The sequence below is a fragment of the Camarhynchus parvulus genome, chromosome 1A (assembly GCF_901933205.1).
Source record: "Camarhynchus parvulus chromosome 1A, STF_HiC, whole genome shotgun sequence".
Taxonomy (NCBI): domain Eukaryota; kingdom Metazoa; phylum Chordata; class Aves; order Passeriformes; family Thraupidae; genus Camarhynchus; species Camarhynchus parvulus.
Genome location: NC_044586.1, coordinates 7421296 through 7443035, shown reverse-complemented (window position 1 = coordinate 7443035; position 21740 = coordinate 7421296). Strand labels below are relative to the sequence as shown.

The 21740-nt window shown below is 41.5% G+C and overlaps 1 protein-coding gene across 13 annotated transcripts in view; it reads right to left on the bottom strand.

Annotated features, from left to right (window-relative positions):
- The window catches only part of PPARA (peroxisome proliferator activated receptor alpha), a 275101-nt gene that overhangs the window by 51194 nt on the left and 202167 nt on the right, over nt 1–21740 (bottom strand). For 11 of the 13 annotated variants that reach the window (XM_030960338.1, XM_030960342.1, XM_030960340.1 and 8 more), the window contains 2 exons: nt 21213–21335; nt 540–9185 (listed from right to left, as the gene is read on the bottom strand). The gene's annotated coding sequence lies outside the window, so the exon portion shown is untranslated. The remainder of the gene's footprint in view (nt 1–539; nt 9186–21212; nt 21336–21740) is intronic. The other 2 variants (XM_030960339.1, XM_030960337.1) reach the window with 2 other exon arrangements.

Sequence of the window (21740 nt, the reverse complement as noted above, 5' to 3'; positions counted from 1 at the left end):
TTATTCTCAGGATTCCCTTCTCTTTTAAGAGAGAATGGACAAGTATCATCAGAAGGGTTTCATTCTTAGCTTGGCTGGCAGCACATTTAGCCCACTAAAAACCTGCTTTAGAATCAGGCTGGACACAGTTCAGCATTCAAGGCATTCATTACAAACACCAACTCATTAGTGCACATCCAGGCCTCACTCTGCCTCCAGGATTTCCTGTACATTAGGCAATGCAAACTTAAAATAGATAAATAAATAAATACTTAGGTACACTGACTCTATCATTCAACCAGAAGGAATGTAAGAAGAGGCAGGTAGAATTTTCTCCTCATAATGTCCATTAAATTTTGTCTTTTACAGAATTTTACTATGCTTTGAATATTGGGATTTCACTTAAACATGTACAGTAGTGTCAGTGTTTTCCAGAGATATTGGTTTTGATGTCATGATAAACACCACATGTGAGGATATAAGCATGAGAAATTCAGTAATCAGTTCAAAAACAGAGAGCTAGGGAACATCTCCCCTTCTGGCAAAGTGACATCACTCACCTTTTGTGGGATGCCCCTTTGGAGGAGACCTGGGATCTCAGGAGAGTACCCATAGCTGAGAGCTTCTCAGGCAAAGCCCAGGCCCTGAGGAGCTGCACATGGGAAAGAAATGGCAACAGCAATGGGTGACTGACAAAGCAACAAACCTCTTGCAAATTACTTCCAGCAACTAATTTGTTTTAACCTTATTCTGTGTTGAAAACTAAAGGGGTGCTGCTTACTTTATAAATGTGAATGACCTGTGAAATTGGTTAACAGGAGGCACTTTTGTGGTAGCTGTCAGTGCTGATGTCTGCCTTACATCTCACTAGAGTCCAGGCTTCTAAAAAAAATGGTGCTTCAGATGTGGACTCCTGGCCTGTGAAATTCCCAAAGAACATCTGGAGACCAGGCTGGTTCAAGTCCTGTTGCTCTAGAAAGGGGTCACAGTGTGAGCAGCAACAAGCAGCTGGAGAACTGGAGAGGATGTTGCTGTGGAAGCTTAGAAGAGCAGGTGAACTATTATGCAAACTGTTGTGTGCCTTCCAAAAAGAAACACACCACCAGTGTCCCCCCTGAATAAACCCAACAGAACCCCCACACCATGGGAACCTTGCTACAGCCCTAGGCTAGAGGAGAGATAAATTCCTTTCCTCACTTGGAGAAATAATGATAATAAATCTGAATAAAAGAGAGCACACCAGACCTTGTCTTACTAATGGAGAGAATGATACTGTAGCTGGAGGGATTACAGCCCTCACCGTAGAGAGAAGAGGCTCCTGTTCTTCACTTCTGGTTCAAGACCAGGCTCTCAGTAGTAGTCACAGGCTCAGGAGTCAGTTATTGGCTGTATTTACAGCCTCCCTCCCCCTTGCCAGCTGTTTCACTTTGCAGTTTGAGGCAGTGTTTAAGGCAGGCCATGGTCCTGCAGGTGACTCCCTGCAGCAGCTCTACCCTTGTGCTCGAGACACCTTGCACCTGCTGCAGGTCTCACATTGTCCATCTGCAGGCTAAGGGCAAGGCCTTTTTATCTTATGTGCTACAGTTTAGGAATAATTGATGAATATCTGTAAATAAAGCTATAAAGTAGAGCTGCTTACAGCATTATTTTCCTTGTTCCACAGTCCTAGCAGGGAATTGGGCACAGCTTTTGCTCCATGTCTCCATGAAGGACTCACCCAAATGATTCTCCTCCAGCACTGAAAACAGAGGAGCTCTGCAGGACACCACTGACCTGGCCAACCCTCAGCTGCTGCCACAGCAAGAAATGTCAGGAGACAGAAAGCCTGCCCACATGAATGCGGGGCTCCTACCTACCCTGATGCTGTGTGTTTTTCTGGCACTCTGTGCCTAAAACTAATTTAATTCACCAGCAGCATTTTGGGATTTCCTACATTTCCTAAATCATAACGAAAGACATCCGCTGATGGCAAAGTCTCTGGGCTCAGAGGATTACGTGGGGTAGGGCTGCCTGAGACAGCCCAAATCCACTTGAGACTGAAAAGGTGTGAGCAGTAAATAAAAGGAAATCCTGGATCACCATGTAGTGTTCAGCTCACACACTTTGACCTCCTCTGGTCCCTTCTATATTTTGTTAAGATCATATTTCTTTACGTGCTGCCTGGCTTAAAAGCTGTCATAAATCTGTGCTGTGCAGCAAGCATAACAGGGAAGGCACCATGTAATCCAAGGCGCCCTAATTCCATCCCAGCCACTCACAGGGAGCCATAAATCACTTTGGAGAGGCCTCAGATGGGAGAACTGGGGGGAAGGCTGGGAAGGCAGCCACAGCCTGGCCCTGCCACTGCAGCCCATCTGCCCTCAGGCTGAGGTGAGCACAGCTGCCTCCAGAATAAAGGGTTCTGATGCCTCCAGATTGAACAATGATCAAATCCTTCAAATATTCCTTGGGGAGAAGTGCACCCACCTGCCTTTGGTGGGAATGCCCCGTGGGATGTGCCACACACTGCAGGTGGGAGCAGGGCCCAGCCACTGCTCACATCGTGCGTGTCCAGGTTTGCTTCCACCTGGCATCACCTGGGGAAACCAAACACCTCACCTGGCTGGGCTCACCTGGGGCCAAGCCGCTCTCCTGTCCCAGCTGCAGACACAGCTCTGGGGCAGGGAAAGCTCCACCAACATCGTGAGCCTTCCACAGGCGTCTGTGAGCGATGGATGGTTCAGGGTGTGTGCCCACACCTGTCACTGTCAGATTTTCAGAAAAATTTCTTTAGTCAGGATTCTTCTCCTGGGAAGCTGAGAAGCCTCAGAGAAAAATGAAAACAACAATTATCTGATTTGCTTCTCCTGTGTTTTGCTGCTTTACAATGTGGTTTGGACATTGTTTACCAACAGGTGGTTGTTTGATTGGTTTCATGTGAATTGTTTGTGACTTAATGACCAATCACAGTCAGGCTGTGTTGGACTCTGGAGTAACTGTTTTTTCCATTAGTATCTTTTAGCCTTCTGTCTGCATCCTTTCTCTATTCTATTCTTTAGTATAGTTTAACATTCTTTTATATAATATAGATCATAAAATAATAAATTAGCCTTCTAAGAACGTAGAGTCAGATTCATTCATTCCTCCCTTTGACAGGGGACACAGAAAATACCACACACACCCCCACCCAAACCAATGAAGATGTAGCTCCTCCACAGTAAATCTGGGAAGAGCTGTTCTAGACAGTAAAATCTATTTTTCTTCACTCTAGTGGGAAAAAACTTTAAAGTGTGGAAGTTTTCCGAGGGAGACTTTCCTAATAATAATTTTGCTCAAGTTTTTAAAAAAATTGTGAATAAATTTTTGGGTTTTTCTGCCAGATAGTATAATATGATGGATGTAATATTTTTATAAAGTTTCTCTGTGCTACGGTTAAAACTTACTAAATTTTGGAAAAGATGAATTGCAAAGGGTAATGAAATGAGAACATATTTGTCCATTTGAACTTCCAAACTCAGACTCTAAGTTTTGCTAAGATGCAGGAGTAACAGGTAAATCATTGAACCCTGGACAATCAAGAATTCTATTCTACCCATGGTAAAAAGGAAAAAAGAGGGGAGAAAAAAAAACCACAACCAAAGTTGTGGCCATGTTGCAAGTTTGGAGGAAAAAGTTGAAGAAAAAGGAGGAAAAAAGTATGTTGCAACCATGAGTATCCTATGCCAAACGTCAGCGGAGGTCACTGGAATGAGCCAGCAAGCCAAGCCTAAATAAAAATAGGACCTGTGGGATTCCCCATCTGATTTTCAAATAGTCACTGCTACACTACCATTTGTCAAGTTTGCAGGGTAGTTTTTTACCAGATGTGAGAAACACAGCACCAAATCCGGGCTGAAGCCAGAGAGAAGAGTGTATCCTTGCACACGGGAATAACTGCTCAGGAAGGACTGGAAAGACGGGACTGAAACCTCCCAGATCCCTGACTGCTGTGAAATGTGTTTTCATAATTTCATCACAAGTGAGATGTTTTTGTCACCAAAAGCAAGGTGTTCAAAGGACTTCTCTTACTGTGTAAAGGAAGGGTTAAACTGCCTTTTTTTCACAAAAGGGAAATGCCAATTTATCGTATCAGGAACAATTTTATTTTCAGTTTAGATGTTTGCACTAAGAACCATCTTAGAGTGGTATTTTATTTGTGTTATTCCAAGTGCATCAAGTGTTTCTCACTCTCTTCCAAGTGTTAATTAACACCAGATATTAATGTGTAAACTGCTGCTCACTTTCAGCTGATTGAGAAACCTTAACACACTTTGTTTGCATTATAAAATCTCAGTTGGGCTCCTTGAGGATGGAAATATTATTGTTTACTGGGAACAAGCAAGCTGGACAGGGAAAACCCAGAGCAAGAACCTCTGGAACAAGAACAGACACATCAGGGAACTCATTGGCAACTTTGTTTCTTAACCTGGTTCCTTGTTGGGTTTTGATGAGTGTTGGAGACTGGGCATGAACACTATCCCACAACCAAACAAATCTTTATACCATCAAGTGTTTAGCATGCCTGGTGCTCATTACTTTTAACTGTAGAACAATTGAAAGTGTCCATTTGACTTAGAAACACAGATTTATTTGAAAACCAGTAGATATTTTGGCCTAGGTTTTTGATACAGGTTTTTGACAAACAGGTGGGGCTGGCAGCACATGTCTTTAGGATAGTTATTGGGGTCATCTGCAAATGTCTACCTTTGCTCTAGTGTTTTGCCAAATGTAGTGAAAAATTTTACACTGAGTAGCTGGTTTCAGGAATAAGGAGGTTTGCTCCTGTTTAAAAACCCAACAAAACTGTAAGAGCCTTGTAAAGGTAGAAGAGGCAGAACACTTCACACATCCACACAGTGGAGATCCAAAGTGCAATGGTGGCTTCAATGTCAGAGAGCTGCTTAATGTCTTCTCTGTGCCTTCTCCCAAAACACCAAGCACTTTCTCCAGGGCACAGAAGGGAAGCTAATAACTGAAATCCTGGCCTCAGAGAAAATCTCATACCCACCTATTTTTTCCTGGCCTGCTATAAGCAAATGTACAAGCTTTGTTCCAGCAAGATGTACTAAGCTTCTGCTTGCCAATGAATACTTACTGGCACACTAAATCCAAGAGAGATGTTTAAGTGGACACAGACTGTATTGAAGTGCATGCCACGATACACATTTCTCATGTGATGTTATGTGTACTCATGATTAAGCTCTTTCCTCACACCTGATGTGTGCAACAAGCAGCATGACACCTCAAGAAGTGGTAATGCTGACTGGAGTTTAAAAAACCCCAGCTGTTTTTCCCTTGTGATTCCAGCAGGCCAAGCTGCTGCTTACATTTGGACACAAACATTTTCAGTCTGCAGTTCTGGGAAATACTCAGTGCCCCTGAGTTGTGCTTTCACGTTTCTGGTGGAGTGTCATTAGCTGTAATGCCAGTCACTAAGGACAGCCCTGATTATCTGCAGGCTCACAAGCTGCCAAGAACAGGCACATGGCTTTGCATTTACAGTTGATCCTAGAGAGAAGAACACTATGGATATTTTTGGCCCTTTATTTTAATGGCATTGCCAGAACAACTTGAATCTGAAAACTCACAGCTCATTACCAAGAGCAAAATGCTGACCCAGGCAGAGCCAGAATATTTGAAAACTATTTCAGAGTTGGGATCTAACAGGCTGCTGTAGAACGTGGACAGTGTTTTCCCTCTGTTAAGCCCAGTGTCCCAGAGAGAACATTCCCTCTGTATTTACAGAATGCAAGACTGTGCTCTCCAGCCTGTTCTGCACCCTGGAGAGCAGCAGGATGCTTTAGGCTTCACACAAAGCAATCACTGCCCTAACTTGTCTCATGTTCAAGCTGCAGCCCCGAGGCTGTAAGAAAGAGCTCAGGACCTGCAGTGCTGCATTAAGAGTGCACAACCAGAGAAATGGAGAAGATTAAAACCAGCTACAGTATTGCCTGTTCTCCTGTGGGTGTTTCAGACATGTATCAACTTTTCCTCCTGTACCAACAGCTTTATCTGTCTCTTTGAACCCAAGTCAAAAAGCCTTCCAAACCTTTGGTAAAGGTATGAACAAAAAGCCCTGTTTTGAGGTGTTGGACGAACTCAAATACCACCTGACTCCAGATAACGTGTGGCAGTTTTGGACCAGAGAAGCAATAAAATACCACTTTAGCTTCTGACTGTACCACGAGTTATTCCATTTGCTTTCACTGTGCATGTCACAGCTCTCCCAGCTACAGAGATGAGGGAAAAGCTTCTCAGGGAAGGCAAGCTTGCCTTTGTGTAGCTGGCAGACAAAAACACAGGATTACACCTACCTTCAATTTTGACTCCAGTCTACAGGAACAGGCTGCTGTATAAACAAAATATATACTGATGGTTATACAAAACCAGTCTGATACCTCTGGTTTCAAGGTAACCTTAAGGTTTACAGGACTCCTATTTTTGGGTGTATTTTGCACATAGGAGAATGATTTCTATGTCTACGACCAAACTCAGCACCTTGTTGTTATATTCCCCTTCTTCAACTGATTTTTCTTGTAAGACTCTAGAGTTCATATTCTCAAAATATCTTTACTGACAAACATTTTTTTTGTCCATAATTTTTCAGATGCAATTTGTACTTTTTAGATAGCAGAGAATTCTTTTGGGGCACTAAACACCATTAAATGAGCCTGTTATGAGAAACTGAGGGACTAAATAGATGTCTGGTTTTGGTTTTTTAATTCTCACTCTTGATTTTCATTGTTACAAATTTTCCCTTGCAACGTAAACCTTACCTGCTGAAGAATGTTGTGTGATTTAACCCAGAACTCTTTGTAAAACACTGCAAGATTCCTGAGGGAGAGGTAAGGTTGAACTAAACCAGGGTATTGTGAGTAAAATTTGTTGCACTCAAAGTTAGATGTCAAGGAAATAGAAACTTCTTCAATGCAAGTTCTCAGCATTTTTGGAACAATTTCCCCCAGTAACTTCATCCCACTCAAATGAACAAAAAATGAAACAGATCAAGAGCAGGCAAACTTTGAAACAAATAAAACTTCTTTAATTCAATCTTTCATTTAAAGACTTTAAAAAGGGTAATTATTTTGCAGGCAGTTATCAAAAATCTACACTTAAAATCTAAATTTAGAGCTATTAGGGACAGGATAGCAACAACTGTAGCTAGACTTACTTTGCTGGTCTCAGAAGTATATCTCAGGAGTGTATTTTAGCTCTTGTTTCTCTGTGAATTAAGACATTGAGGTCGTTATGCTGCCTATCAGGGAAGGCAGTAGGTTGTATAGTTATCTCCTGATTGGGGCAAAATCACTACCCTGAAACCACACAACCTACTACCTCATCCTGTTAGAGCATCACGTGCATCTTCTGAAGGAAACATTCCACCATTTGTAAGTAAATTACCTTATCACTCTCCAGCCCACACATTTCTTCGCCTTAGAGAGGCCATGTGTGACCTCAGCCCTTCCCCACAGCTCTACCTGGGAGTCACACAGAACTGGTGGAGGGACTGCAGAGACAGGGAAACTGCAGTAGCAAACACTGTCCCTCCCAAAGTAGCAATATGTAATAAAAAAGTGAGTTAAATCAGTGCCCAAAACTGACTGAAGAGACCTCTTACTCAGGGTTTAAGAATTTACCATTTCCAGGGCAGAACACGACTGACTGGGAAGACATCCTCTCAGGGTTTTGTCCAGCTCATCCCTTTGGAGTTTCTCAAACAGCCAATCCAAGTGGATTTAAACAGCTGCTGAATCAAAAGTACCATTTTATGTTTAATATGAACACAGATGCCACAAAACAAGGGAGAGATGGATCAGCTGTTTCCAAGTGGCCACTCCCATGGCAGTCCCACACAGCTGGGTGTGAGCAAATCCACTGCAGGCTGGGCATACTGTACCTCTGTGTCCTGCACTCACACCCCACCTGCTCTCCAAAAATGCCAGAAGGAAATGGCTTTTGAGCTTGAATGGGAAATACAGGAATCCAAACACTCTGAGGACATTTGTGTACAAGAGCCAAACACATAGATAGAGCCAGAGAATGGTACAGTTGAAAAATATCTGTGTTGTCTTTTGGAGCCATCCAGCGCTGACATCACAGCCACTTCAGGAAAGACAGTAGATTGTATAGTTATCTGACAGGCAGGGCATAGCCCTAAAACTATACAACCTACTACCTCACCCCAAAGGACAGTCACATTCTGATCACAGGAAGCACAGGCTGCATTCCCAGACTGCTGGATTGCTTAGTGACAACCTAGAAGACAAAAAACTCTGGAGACAAATGTTAACAGTCTTGAATTTGAAACAGTTTGCTATATACCAGTCAATGTTCTGCTTAATGAGCTCCAGTTCCATGTTTGAAATGTTTAATAGATTTGCAACTTGTGAAGTCATGTCAGTGACAAGATACACAAGGGAAACAGGATACAGCATTCATTTTTAATAACTGCACTTGTGTACTTCCAGCTCCTACATGACTGTACCTTATCAAACCAGTTTGTCACTGTGGGAACGGCATCACTACGACTTAGAATGGATGCTGAATAAAGGGATTGTTTAACATGCTTCCAGATACTTCTCAATTATCCTAATGGGGAAGAGCTGAGGTTCTCTAAGTGAATTTCCCAAGTTCTGCATAGGCAAACCCCAAAGACTGAGCAATAAATTTGTCAAGACTGTGAGGAATTGTGGCCTACTCTGCAATACTCCTAACTGAGCAGTAACCCAGCTCTGAATTGATGACTAAATTAAACACACCCCACTGTACCACACAGGCCTTGTTTATGGGGATTAGCAGAACTGCCACTACAGCATCAGCTTCTGTAGCTTCAAACTTCTGCTCGAGCTTGAGGGGGTTGTTATTCCCTGCCACCTGGTTTGACAGACAACAATACTTCCTATCCAGGGTGGATATAAAGAAGTGGGAATAACTGAGATATCAGTCTATATTCTAATATAAACACTGCTGTAATAAAGAAGCAAACTTTTAAAACAAACCCCTACCTTAATCAGCGAACTAACCTTTTGCTAGTTAATTAAAGAGCACAATAAATGCTGCATCCATCAGCCCCACATGGATCAAGGAGAGTTGTTTCACTCAGCAAGTCTCACCCTGAGGTCACTTGGTCACACTGCAGGGGGACAGACACCATGTGCCCTGGCTTTCAGCATCACTGCTGTGGGGATCTGAAAAGAGAGGAGCAAGACAAAACACACAAATCTTAATTGCATTTCACTGCACACTGAAACAAAGTGGGTGAGAGCATGTGCAAAGCACAGAGCAGCTTCTTTCTCCAGGAGAACCATGCACAGCACCAGCTTTCCCATCCACCTGGTACTACCACAGGTACACCCATAGGGACTCTGACTCAAAGAGACAGGCAAGAGAAAAGTATAGTGAAAAGAGAATAATTCTTTATTAGACTGACTTGAATACCAGGAGCATTGCAGAGACAGGCAGAGAGAGGTATCAGGTACTTCACCTTCAAGGAACAAACAAAGCAGAGAAGGAAGGAGAATGCAGATATTTGGTCAAATTGGATATCAATATGTTAATCTATAAAGGACCATGTTATGCCATCAATGTCAAAGATCATTTCACTGTAGTGGGCTGAGACCATGTAGAAAGAGGTCACTGGCTGCTGTTAGCTGCATATGGTGCCATTTGTTGGACAAAACAGGATAAGTGCAACTCTGACCATGCTGACATCACTGCAAGGAAGGAAACGTAATCCAGCCCTGCATTTCACCTCTTGGAACCTCAGGGCCCTTGCAGGCCAAAAAGGGTGATGTTCTTTCAATGTCATAGCAAAGGAATACCTTGAGAGACAGACCTCAACATTTCATCAATGTAAACCCCTGCCCGAACTGGTACCAGAAGCCACTCTTAACCTCTACAAAGAACCCCTTTGGAAAGCTCTCCAGCAGAAAGCCTGATAGTCTTCTCTATGCACTTAAGGGTTTTAAATATCAGAATTTTCTCAGTACCAGCTTTTTATCATGGTCAATTACTCTCCCAATAATCCTCTGAAAACAAACCCTACCCCGTGCCTCTGTTTTTTGGATAAGACATTTAAAAAGAAACAAGTTCTTTATGTGTGCAATCAGAGATCTCAGTATTTTTCCTCAGAGCTGAGAATGTGAAGTGGAGCTAAACTTCTGTGCAGTTTCAGCAAGGCTGGATGTGTTGCACAGTCAGCTCTCAGAAAGTGTTTTCTGTGTAAAACAAACCCTGTGCTTATATCAACAGAACAGAGTTACATAATATAATTGGAGGAAAGCTGAGTATTGTGTGACTTCAAAGTGTGACTTTTTGTAAGCATCTATTTCATAGTGGAAGGACAAAAACAACGTAGCCTTTCAGAATAGCAACTCTTTATGCTGGATGGTCCAGTGAAGCCAGTTCAAAGAACCAGTCTGGCTCTAAAAGGATACATTCACAGTAGTGAAAAGCCCAAACTATCCCACAGACCCATCCAACTCCAATGACAGGGAATTTTGGATGAAGAACCTTTACTTACAGCTGATCTCAGTGACTCTAAGAGACAGAAATATAGACTGAAAGAAATGCAACATTCTGGAGTATGTTCTACACTGCTGGTCTTTAATATGTCTGGACTTCACTTACACTTTTGGGGGCAATACTAGGTGGGATCCTGGAAAATATTCATCCCTGTTGAAAAATGGGTGAACTTGAATTAATCATTTCTAAAGGAAGTTCTTATTTTCTATGATAATGATATTAGAGATTCTTTTCTCTAGGTGCTGTGCTGATATAACGTTGCCTTAATGTATATTTCCCCACAAAATTAGTAGTTTTTAAATTCATAATGATATTGAGATAATTACTTGGAAAGTACCATAAACTCTGTGTAACACTATTTTCTATAAGATCTGTTATTATGGGTATTAGTAATACTCATTAGCAAACAAAAATGGAAAAGAATGTGCTTTATCCAACACCTAAAATTAATTAGTCTTCTGCTCTCACAAGCTGCCCATAAAGTTAATTTAATTGACTAGATCACCAAACAAGGATGAACTTTAAAATACTTAATGAAAGAAAAATCCATGTTCGTTTTCCTTCTACGAAGATGACAGGCACAAGAAAGAGCTCTCTGGCAAGAGTTATGTTTCTAGTTTAACAATTGTTTAATACTAGGAAAAATATGACATTTCCATATTCCAACTCTCACTGAAAAACATCTTGGAACTGATGTTAATAAGTACCTCAGCAGTCACTTTTCAAAAGGCAGGGGGCCAAGTCTGCTATTTCTGTGATGTTACAGGAAGGCAGAGAGTTTAAAAGCAGGCTTGTTATATCACTAAAAGCCTTACTAATGAACAGACTGGGACAGCACAGAACAAGCATTCTGCAACTTCAAGGTACCTTTCCCCCAAAACCTTGGGAGGATTTACAAAGGCCAAGCCTCCCTGGCTCCCAGAAAGAAGGAGATGCCCTGACTGTGTGCTCTGGAGTGCACTGTGATTACCAGGGAAGAGGAGAGCTTGGAGGCCTTCTGAGGCAGGACCTTCCCCAGCATGGCCTGGGGTCTGGATGCAGGCCAGAGCAGCAGTTCCCAATCTCTCTGCATGCAGTAAAGATCTTCTGGCTTCCCAAGTGAAGCACAGTCCCCACTCTGCTCCTACAGGCTGTTTATCCATGCTTAGAAATGTCACCTGTAAGATTGATATGGGGGCTGTTTGGGTCCAACCCAGCTAGCTCTGGACCCTGGTCCTACAATCCTACATAGGACAAAAGTAAAAGACTGGAGGTGCTCTTCTGCAGGGGAAAAAGGGAGAATGGAACAAACCATGTGATCGCTGCAAATTACCAAACAGCCAGTGCAAAAACAACAACTATATAAACCATTTAATGCAATACAACAGTCACCAATGTGTTAGGGAAGAGTACTGGGGGGAAAATGGCTGAGGATATGCCAAGGTGACATAATTCAGCAGGGCTTGGAACAGGCAGACCTGCCACACCCTTCTTCTGGGGCAGGACTGTGGCAAAGCAGTATTGTGGCAGGTAGCCTTCCTAGAGATTTTAGTAGAGATTACTTAGAGGATGGAAGGATTCAGTTTCCTTGGATTTATGTATGATAAACTCCACACAATGTATTTTAAAAAATATATTTTAACTAAATATAACAAAAATGACACATTGCTTTCATATAGCATGCAAACTTCAAGAAGAAAAAACACTCTACAAACACAGATGTTGTGACTCCTGTGAAATACAACATGTACTGCAATCTCACTCATTACTTAAATACAGTTGCTTCTAAAATGGCAAACAACTGCTCCTGGGAAGATTGTATTCATGCAGATCACACAAACACAAAATGTTAATGACAACCCCCACAAATATTCACTAATTTTAGGGTGTTGAGCAATGGACCTTATATTTGAAAGAGCTGAGCTCATCTAATGCAGCTGACATCACCTGGATTTGCTTTAACATCTCTGAACACAAAACTGGACATTTAAACTGATCACCCTCTTCTTTGACTTGATATGTGATGTCCAGCTCTCCAAAACTGCACCTTTCCCACTCCCCCTAAAGCCCTGTGAAAATAAAATCTGGGCACAGTCAATGATGCAGACAACAGTGAGAACCACAGTCTTCTGTCTCTCCAGCTAAATACTCAGCCACCTCACCAGCAATAATTTGAGTGATATTTTTAATTCTTTTTGGATGGAAAACACCTTTACTGCACAAAAAATCTTAAATACGCCATCTGAATTTTAAGTCAAGTGGATTTGGCTTTTTAGTAGGTGCAATTCATACAGTTTCACACCTAACCTATGTCACACCACTGAGAAAGTGCTGTTTTTTTCAGTTCCTTACAGAAGCTAAGAAAAATGGAATAGTCACATCTTCTTAAAAAATGCCATTCCCAATCTCAGTTCACTAATTCCTTTTTGGGAAAACTGATTTTTCACTCTGAAATTGATTTGGGTCCTTGAAAATTATTTTTCTTTAAAAAGACATGCAATAAACTAGTATATACAAATCCTAACTTAATTAAACGCCAAGAGGTGCTTAATTCATCTGTCAGGTTAAGCCTCAACAAGAAGCTAAAATTCATTTTGCAGAATGCAGCCATGCCAATAATTACAGTTGGTAGAAAAATGGCTTCTGGCCTTTCTCCCATAAGGTTTTCATTTTAAATTTTAGCCCTTAGTGAGATCAAGCAGCTGACAAGTAGGAGTGAATGAATTAGTGGTCTGGGAGCCAGGAGTAGGTCAAAGCTCCAAATAAGCCAGTGGTGGTGGATTTAGACTAAAATTCTGTATTTACATCAATGCACCCTTACATCTGCCATCACCACAAACAGGATAAAGTTACTTGAGTGTTCTTGAAGAAGGAGCTTTATATGATGGCAGACAAGCAAAATCCATCACTTTACAGACTGTTCCATTTGTGATGATCACTTCAGAGCCTGCAGCATTTGAAATTGAGGATAACATTTTATGGAAAGTTGGCATGAAATCACTGTTCTGTATAGCATGTTTGTTTTACAATATTGTTAAAAGCCTAAAATTCATTTCTATTGCAGAACAATGTTCTGGAGTCTGGACTGCATTTGGGGTTGAGCCAGTGGGCTTGGTTCAACCTGACAGTAAGCCAGCAGAGGCCTGGAAGTCCACACGCACTAACACAGAGAAAGCATTTCCACAGGCATTGCAAACCAAGCTGCAGTTTGTTTCTGCTTACTTTTAGGGCTTGGGGAGGGTGTGAGGCTATAGACATGATCAGACAAGCCCACTTGCAAGAGCAAGTGTTGTCCCTAATCCTGTTAAGGTTTTGTGTCCCTGTCAGGGGACCTCCCACTAGCGAAACTGCCACTTATTGAGTTCCCTGTCTTCTTTTAGTGACACTTTTTCTTTGGTCACCAGCACAGATCCCTGTGCACTACAACAGCTTTGTTATCACCCTGGGATGGGATGGTGTCTCAAGCTGTGTTATGATTTCAGAAGCACACACTTGTGCTCTGTTAGGATGACTCTGCTGTGCTCTGAGCAGTTATTTTCCATTCGGAGCATTCCAAGGACACTGCCAAGAGCCTCACGCACACACTCGCCCTGCCCAGCTTTACATGAGTCTTCCAAAAGCAAGGGGGAAGCACTGAAAGCTGCCATTGGCACACAAGGGCCCTTCTGCCCACCCATGCCTGCATGCTGAGGAGGAGAAGGCTTTTGGGGGGTTAGGGTGAGTGGGCAGTGCTGCTGACATGGCACTCGCGGGCACAAGAGAATTCCTGGTGAGTTCCAGGCTTGGGGCTCAGACAGCACTGCCTGTGCTCAGCTCCACAGAGCCTTCTCCTTTCTCAGGTGACTGTCCATAGATGGACAGTGTAAGTTTGTGTACTGAGACTAATCTCACTGGTTAAACACTCATGAGTGGGCTGAAGGGTAGAGAGTGAGCAGATCTTTGCCAGAGCTCCTCGGTGTCCACGGCTCTCCATGTCCATTATTCATGATGCTGCTGCTACGGGCCCTAATCTTACACAAACAGAAGTCACAAGAGAACTGTTACAAGGAGCAACCAGGAAAAGCACAGGGAAAGAGTGCCTTGTCAGTCTGCATTAGAAACACAGTTCAGTATTACATTTTCTGGTTGTGAAGCCTCTTGGGAGTCAAAATATGCAGCACGTTTTCTCTGAAGAATAAAAAGCTGAAACCTAAAATCTTGTAGATGGTGTTTAGAATCAATTTCTTGGTGTCCTGTGCACAACTCCATTCCAATTCCCCACATATGAAAAATATATAACCTCTTAGCTCCAAATTCATCTACCTTACAGATCCTTTCAGCTCCTGTTTAAAACCTACTAAATTCTATCTTGGCTATCATGTAAGCTATTGTTCTGTGCCTGCCCAGGGATGACAGACTCCAGAATTTAGGATCTGTGGTGCCAGGAGCAGATTAAACCTTCTCTGAAGACAGAAACATGCACATTACTAGTATCAACTAAGAAATACAGCAAGCAGACTTGGTGCAACTGAAATAATTGATTCCCTTCCCCTTATCAACACAAAAGGTAAGAGCCATGTAACAGTACCTGTTTTCCTATTTCACAGCATTTGTAGCAAACACAGTGGATAGTATTTCAATATTTTCCTGTTGCAGAAATAAGCTTTAGGCACAAAATCCATGACATGTAAATTAAGATATACATCACAAGACATATCTTAGTTGTGAAAGTAGGTCATGCATTTAAGGCATCTCCAGACTCTTGATGTAAATATTCTGAAAATATTTTTGTGCGTATAGAATAATATTTTAATTATTTATCAGACTTCATTCTCTAAGAACACTAGAGGAACAGGTATTTCTAGGAGTCCTCATAGAGAAATAAGTACTTCTTGCAACCTTTTTCAACTTTATGTAGTGCATGTTTTTTTCTTAATGGACCTGCATGCTTGAAGCACACCTCAAAGAAAGTTAATACAGTAGAAAAAGTTATTGTGTGAAGATCCCAGACTGCACAGGGAGCCTGACTAAACAATAGCATGACATTTTAAAATGTTTACTACCTTGTATTATTTTGGGACTCTTGGAATTTCCTCAAGACTGGTGTTGGGTATCTGTTCACCTGCCTATGAGCAAGTTATTCCATAAGCAAAGTTAAAGAGGAGAAAAAAAAAAAAAAGAGAAGAAAACTAGAAAACAAGAGAGTCTATGTGTTTGTGATGTGAATTGAGTTTCCAGGCCAGAACTTTTATCAGGAGAATAAAAAAAAAACAGAGGCAATTTAAGTCAGCACCACTATCAATTTATCCACTAGGTGTCACAAAATAATCATGCAAGCAGACAAAAAGCAATTATATGTAAAATGTGTCAGTGCACTACATCAATGAAGTGCTGCTTTGAAACAAAATCTGTGATAAGAGCAGATGCAGGAAAATGTCATGGATCTCATGAATATGCATGAACTGTCAGGAGTGTATGGGAACCTGAGCCATGACACACAAAAGCTGTTGCTAACCATGGTCTATGTCATGTAATGGATTCACATACAAGCATGTAAGTGTTCCATTAAAAAAAAAACTCTTCCCAAATCCTAAAAGCAGGATTTCCACTCCTCAGAACGGCAAGATTTATGTTTCTTGTTTTTTAATGCTCCAGCTACTGGACAAATATATCAGATTTTCTACATATATGTAAAAATCCCTCATGGACTACAGGGAAAAAAATGCCAAGAAAACAAGTTCTGAAGGCTAAAACATATGAGGAAGAAAAGCATAAATATTTTATCAATATTAGTATAAAATCACCACAAATGCCAAACATTGGAACTGGCAATAACATGTGACACACACTTCTTGGATCCAGACTTCTTTTGGAAGGGCAGGGTAGAAAATTACCAAATGGTTCTGTAGCCATTATTTTCTAGAAATCAACCTCTACTGCACAGGCAGTATTTTTGTTCTTAAATATTCGTGGACCATTTAAAATTTGTAATTACACATAGACCTGCACTCATCCAAAACACTGAGTCCATGAAAGGATTAAGGCTGGGCTGTTGAAACAGGCACCTTGGTATTGTACTAAAAAATGTTTCTTTAATAACAGTAACTTTTCCTCAGAGTTGCATAAAATTTTTATGGGCCAAGTAGACTCTGGTGTGCATTTATCATTATCTGTACGCACACATAATCCAGACAATTAAAAATGCTGTAGTCACTAGCATATACAACATTATGAAGTAGAACAGGCTGTTAGATAAGAAGAGGAAACATATCCTGGACATTTTTTATCATCCAAACATAACAGTACCAGGGCTCTCTATGCTCTGCTGCCAAGTGCCATTGCATAAAGCCAGCCTAAGCAATGTCAGAACCCCTTCCCCCCTGTGAGAAATGCAGTAAAGGAACATACACCCTACCAGGGCACTGTATGTTTATACTGCAGTTTGTATGTTTTATCCTGGCTGTAAAAACCAGGCTTTTTCAGGGTGTAAGCAAGCTCATATGATAAAGTTCAGATTTTTTACACAGTCTTTCTCTGTACGATGAGCTGTCTAAATGGCAGTGCTGGCCAACATTTTGCAAAGCTTGGAAACACTTTCTTACTTGGTGACCCCAGGGAAGCTTTTCTTCCATGCAATTTTCCCTCTTTATTTCAGCCACTCAGTTAAATACTTGTGCTGCCAGGAACACAGGTACAAAGCTGAGAGAAACACCTTTTGTTTGTTTATTGGTTTCCAAAACTAGCATAACTTAATGTGTATATGCTAAAGGAGTCTGATCTTGTGAAATACACTTTCAGAAAAACTCAGAACTATTCTCTGAGGTTCTCTCTACATTAAAAACATTATCTGACAGTAAAGAACCCTCCAGTGATGCCCATTCAAGCTGGCAGAATTCAGAGCTTCCTGAAGTCGGTAAGAATTTTGTTATAATGTAGCAAAGCTGTGATTTCCCTTTAGGCAGAGCCATACAGAAAAATGCTGAGGTTACTATTCATTACATAACCCCCTGACTCTTTGATCCCAGAAGGTGAACGGGCAGCATTATTAATTCCACCTAAGCAACTTAAGTTGCTCCTTTTTGGTCCTTCAGTGGTCCAAGTTTGCAATACTTTTTTTAGTCCTTTGTGAAAGAATCAAAGAATGCCAGGTTGGACGGGCCCCTGAAAGCATCCAGCCCAACCTCCTGTTCAAAGCAGGTCTAATTAACCAGGTTGCTGAGGCACACACTCAATTGAATCCTGGACACCTCTAAGGATGGAGAGCCCACAGCCTCTCTGGGCACCCCTTCCAGCCTTTGACCACTTTTTGGTTAAAAGATTTTCCTTGTATCTGACTGGAATTTCCTTTGTTCCAACTTGAGGCTTTCAGCATCAGGACTCTCAGCTCCTTTTCTGCAGAGCTGCTTCCTACACAGCTGCCCCAGGCTGTTTCATTAGAATCTCACTGATGACAGTATTTACACCATTTCTCAAATTATCGATATTAAAAGCTTCTATCTTTTTTTTTCTTTAAAAATTTCATCTATCCTAGGCCTCACTTGGCCTTGAAGTGCCATGAGTAGAACAGCTTAAGAATGTGAATGCACAGCAAATGTGCTTCCCATTAGCTCTTAATGCCATAAATCTAAAATCCTTGATACTACTGTTAGAGCAGTGCTTCCACTCAAATCTTAAAAGGAGCTTTCGACAGGATAGTAAGCCTAAGCAGCCACACAAGACACTTAGGACAGGCCTGCAAATGCACATGGATCAGAGGTCCTGCCCTGGTGCATCACTATTCACTTACAATGGGATCACTTTAAATTACATTAAGGACTATAATCATATTCTAGTAGCATTTACTTTTTCATACCCTCTGCCACCAGAAATATGCTTAAAGATATCCCTCCAGCCCCAAGTGCACTATTCTGGGAAACTTTCCATTTAGATGAGAACATTTATGCTTATAAATACATGATATTTTAAAAGCTTAATTCAGTATGAATTCAACTTGGTGTCTGCTCATGAGTGAGCAGTTGGAAGGAACTGGTTAATCATTGTTTGCCATCTGCTTTGGAGAATCAGCACTGTACAGAACCTTTTCTGCAGCAAATTAAACCACAATGCACAAAGAGCACTAAAGGAAAATCCTGTTTTCAGCCATGGGGCGTTTCATCAGATTTCTTGGCCAAAAATGAAGGCAACTCCTTTCAGGTATTTGTTGTTCTCTCAGAAAGGCTCTGAATTTTCTAATCTCTCCAGTCTGTTTTATTAAAACCAACTCTAAGTTCTTCTGAACAGACAAGCCAGGACTTAAAACGCTATATATTGAGTCAAAAAGCACATTTGCCTCCTCACAGAACATCAACATGAAAAAATAAAATTGGTTGACTATCTATGCTGCTTTCTTGGCTCATCTTCCCCATCTGGTGTGACTGACAAATGCTGTGTCATACTTGGAGAGGGAACAAAATTTCCATTTTTAGATTTTGGAATCCAGGAGTTCCTAAAAAAAAATTTGCTTCAAAATGAGGAAAAATGTATGTGAATGATGTAAAAAGGTTCCATTAAATACAGAAAAATTGCTGGGAAAAGGCACTTCCAAAACTGAAGTTTTCTTAAAATACAAATTCCTAACAAGTGGCAAAAAATATCAGAAGAAATGCTGAGTATGAGAAAATCAGTACTGCTAGGCTCACTCTGATATCAAAGATCTAGCACTGGGGGCCATAATTCAGGTTATTAAAGTCCTTTTTTCGAGATTGATTAAAGTTCAATTCAGAAACATCAACAGGCTCCAATGTTCTTAATATTGAGAGGCCAAAGACGGCAGTCTTCCATCAGAAAATCAAAATGTGTTCCTCCAGGCCTTCCAAACACTGAGCTCTGAGTGTATTCAGTCATTCAAAAAACTTGCCACTGAAAAATATTTTTCCTTTAAAAAACTTTTTAAACAATTGGAAATGGTCCCTCTGACTTCTTGCTCCAGCCAAAAATTTCAGTTCTCCTCCTTTTCTTTGCAGATTTCCTGGCGTATTGAATCATGGAATCACAGAATGGTTTGGGTTGGGAGGGACCTTAAAGTTCATCCAGTTCCATCCCCTGCCATGGCAGGGACACCTTCCTCTATCCCAGGCTGCTCCAAGTCCTGTCCAACTGGCCTTGGGCACTTCCAGGGATGAGGCAGCTTCTCTGGGCACCCTGTGCCAGGGCCTCACCACCCTCACAGGGAAGAATTTCCTCCTAATGTTCAATCTAAACCGACTCTCTGTCAGTGGGAAGCCATTCCCCATTGTCCTGTCACTCCAGGCCCTTATCCAAAGTCCCTCTCCACCTCTCTTGGAGACCCTTTGGCACTGGAAGGGGGCTCTGAGCCTTCTCTTAAGGTTGTTTTATCCAATGACTGGGGAGTCCTGCTGTTGCAGATTCCTGAGACTTGACAGTGGTTTGCTATTTGAAATAACTGGTACCAACAGAGGTCTTAAAATGAGATTATCCAGTGAGCCTTTGGAGACTTCAGGGTTCCAGACTCAGTATGGTCTAATGAGCACAACAGGACTCTCTGACAGTCCTATTGGGATTTTCCCTCTGTTACAGCTGGCAGTAAGAGAAAGAAAGATTTAATTAGCACAGAAGAGCTGCACTGCCTTCCAAGTACTCAGCAAAAAAATATTTGGGAAGTGAGCAAGGTGGGAGAGAGGAAGGTCCTTTGGGTATGCAGAAATTTAAGTCAGCTGCATTAATGTACCAACTGGACCACGTATTTCTTTCATGATTATGAGCAAATACTTGGGTCAAGTTTTCAGAAAAATAAGCTCAGTTCTTCTGGCTTCTTTAGATGCTAAAATAACTCACCAGACTTTTCAAAGGCAAAGTGCAACTCAGCTGTCAGTCTCCCTGGAAATGTTACAAGCTGACCCATGTGAAGACTTCTAAAGATCTATCCCTATCTGTTGAGGTTATGCATCTTAAAGTATTCACAGCTGTGCTGCACTTCCTCACCTACAAAATATTGTGTTCCTCTTCTATGTTCTGAGGAGAACAAGTTTGTAATGCCCATGAACCAGCTTTGAGAAGCTTCAGTGCTAAGATCATTTAACTGACACTGTGTCACAGGGACCACTTCCTACTTCTGGCTTTGACAGGAAGGGAATTGGGATTCTACAAACCCCAAAGTCATGATCACAAGATGCCACAGATGCCAGGGTTGCTCTAAACTCAGTAAGGAGTCTGGCTGTTAGTTATGGGAATGAGGAGGGCACTTTTCACTCCTCTTAACAGGGACCAGTGCCCCTTCTAGCAGGTGTCTGTATTGAGTTCAACTGTTTGCTGTGAAGGCTGTTAGACAGCATCTCTTTATAAAGAAGAGATGTTTAGATCAAGACCTGACTTTCCTTTCTAGAATCAGCACTATTCTTCGACAGCCACAGGACACTTAAGCAAACAATTCAGATGCTGGTTTTGAGAGATGAAAACTATGTCAGTACAGACATCTAGTGTATCTTCAGAGTCCTAAATGTGCCTTAAAATACCCTGCATTTACCATAATGGTCTCTAGCTTGCTTAAAATTTACTAAAACATTGGACTTGGATGCAGTAGAACTAATGAGCCCACTCAAGACCAAGCTCCTGGTATTCCAGATCACCCTTGTAGCATTCCCTCAGAAGGAACACAAGTATTTCTTAAACTTATTATTCCAGAATAATTTCCTTCTCATTAAGGTGAGATTAGTACAGGTGAAGACATGAAATACCTGCAAAAGTTCTCTCTTTGATCACTCAGCTGGATCCAGCAGAAGTCGAGGGTCAAAGGTCTTGCCAACAGGAATTCCACGTAACTGATTTCACATTCTGCAGCTGTTTCTTCCAAGAAAGACCTGTCAGGAATGTATCAATAGTTTTTTCTGCATGCATGGGAGAGCAGGGAAAGCTGATTAATAATGCTAGAGTATCACCCTTAAGCTGGGCAGGAATCAGTATCATCCTTAAGCTGGGCACAGTAAAACATCTCATGTGGGCAAGTACTTTCAGTCTCTATCTGTGCCAAAACAGCTTTATAGGGCTGTGTTCTTGTAGACACAAGCCAAGACAGACAGAAGAAGTCTATTCTCTGATTCTTTCCTGTGGATATCTCCACAAGAACATCTTTGGTTGAGGAACATGTATTTTTTATAGATATATTTTCCATAAAAATCAACTGCCTTTCTCTAGTACTCAACTCATTATTGACACTCTCAACTTCACCACATCAACATTTTATTTGAAGTATCAGTCATAGCATC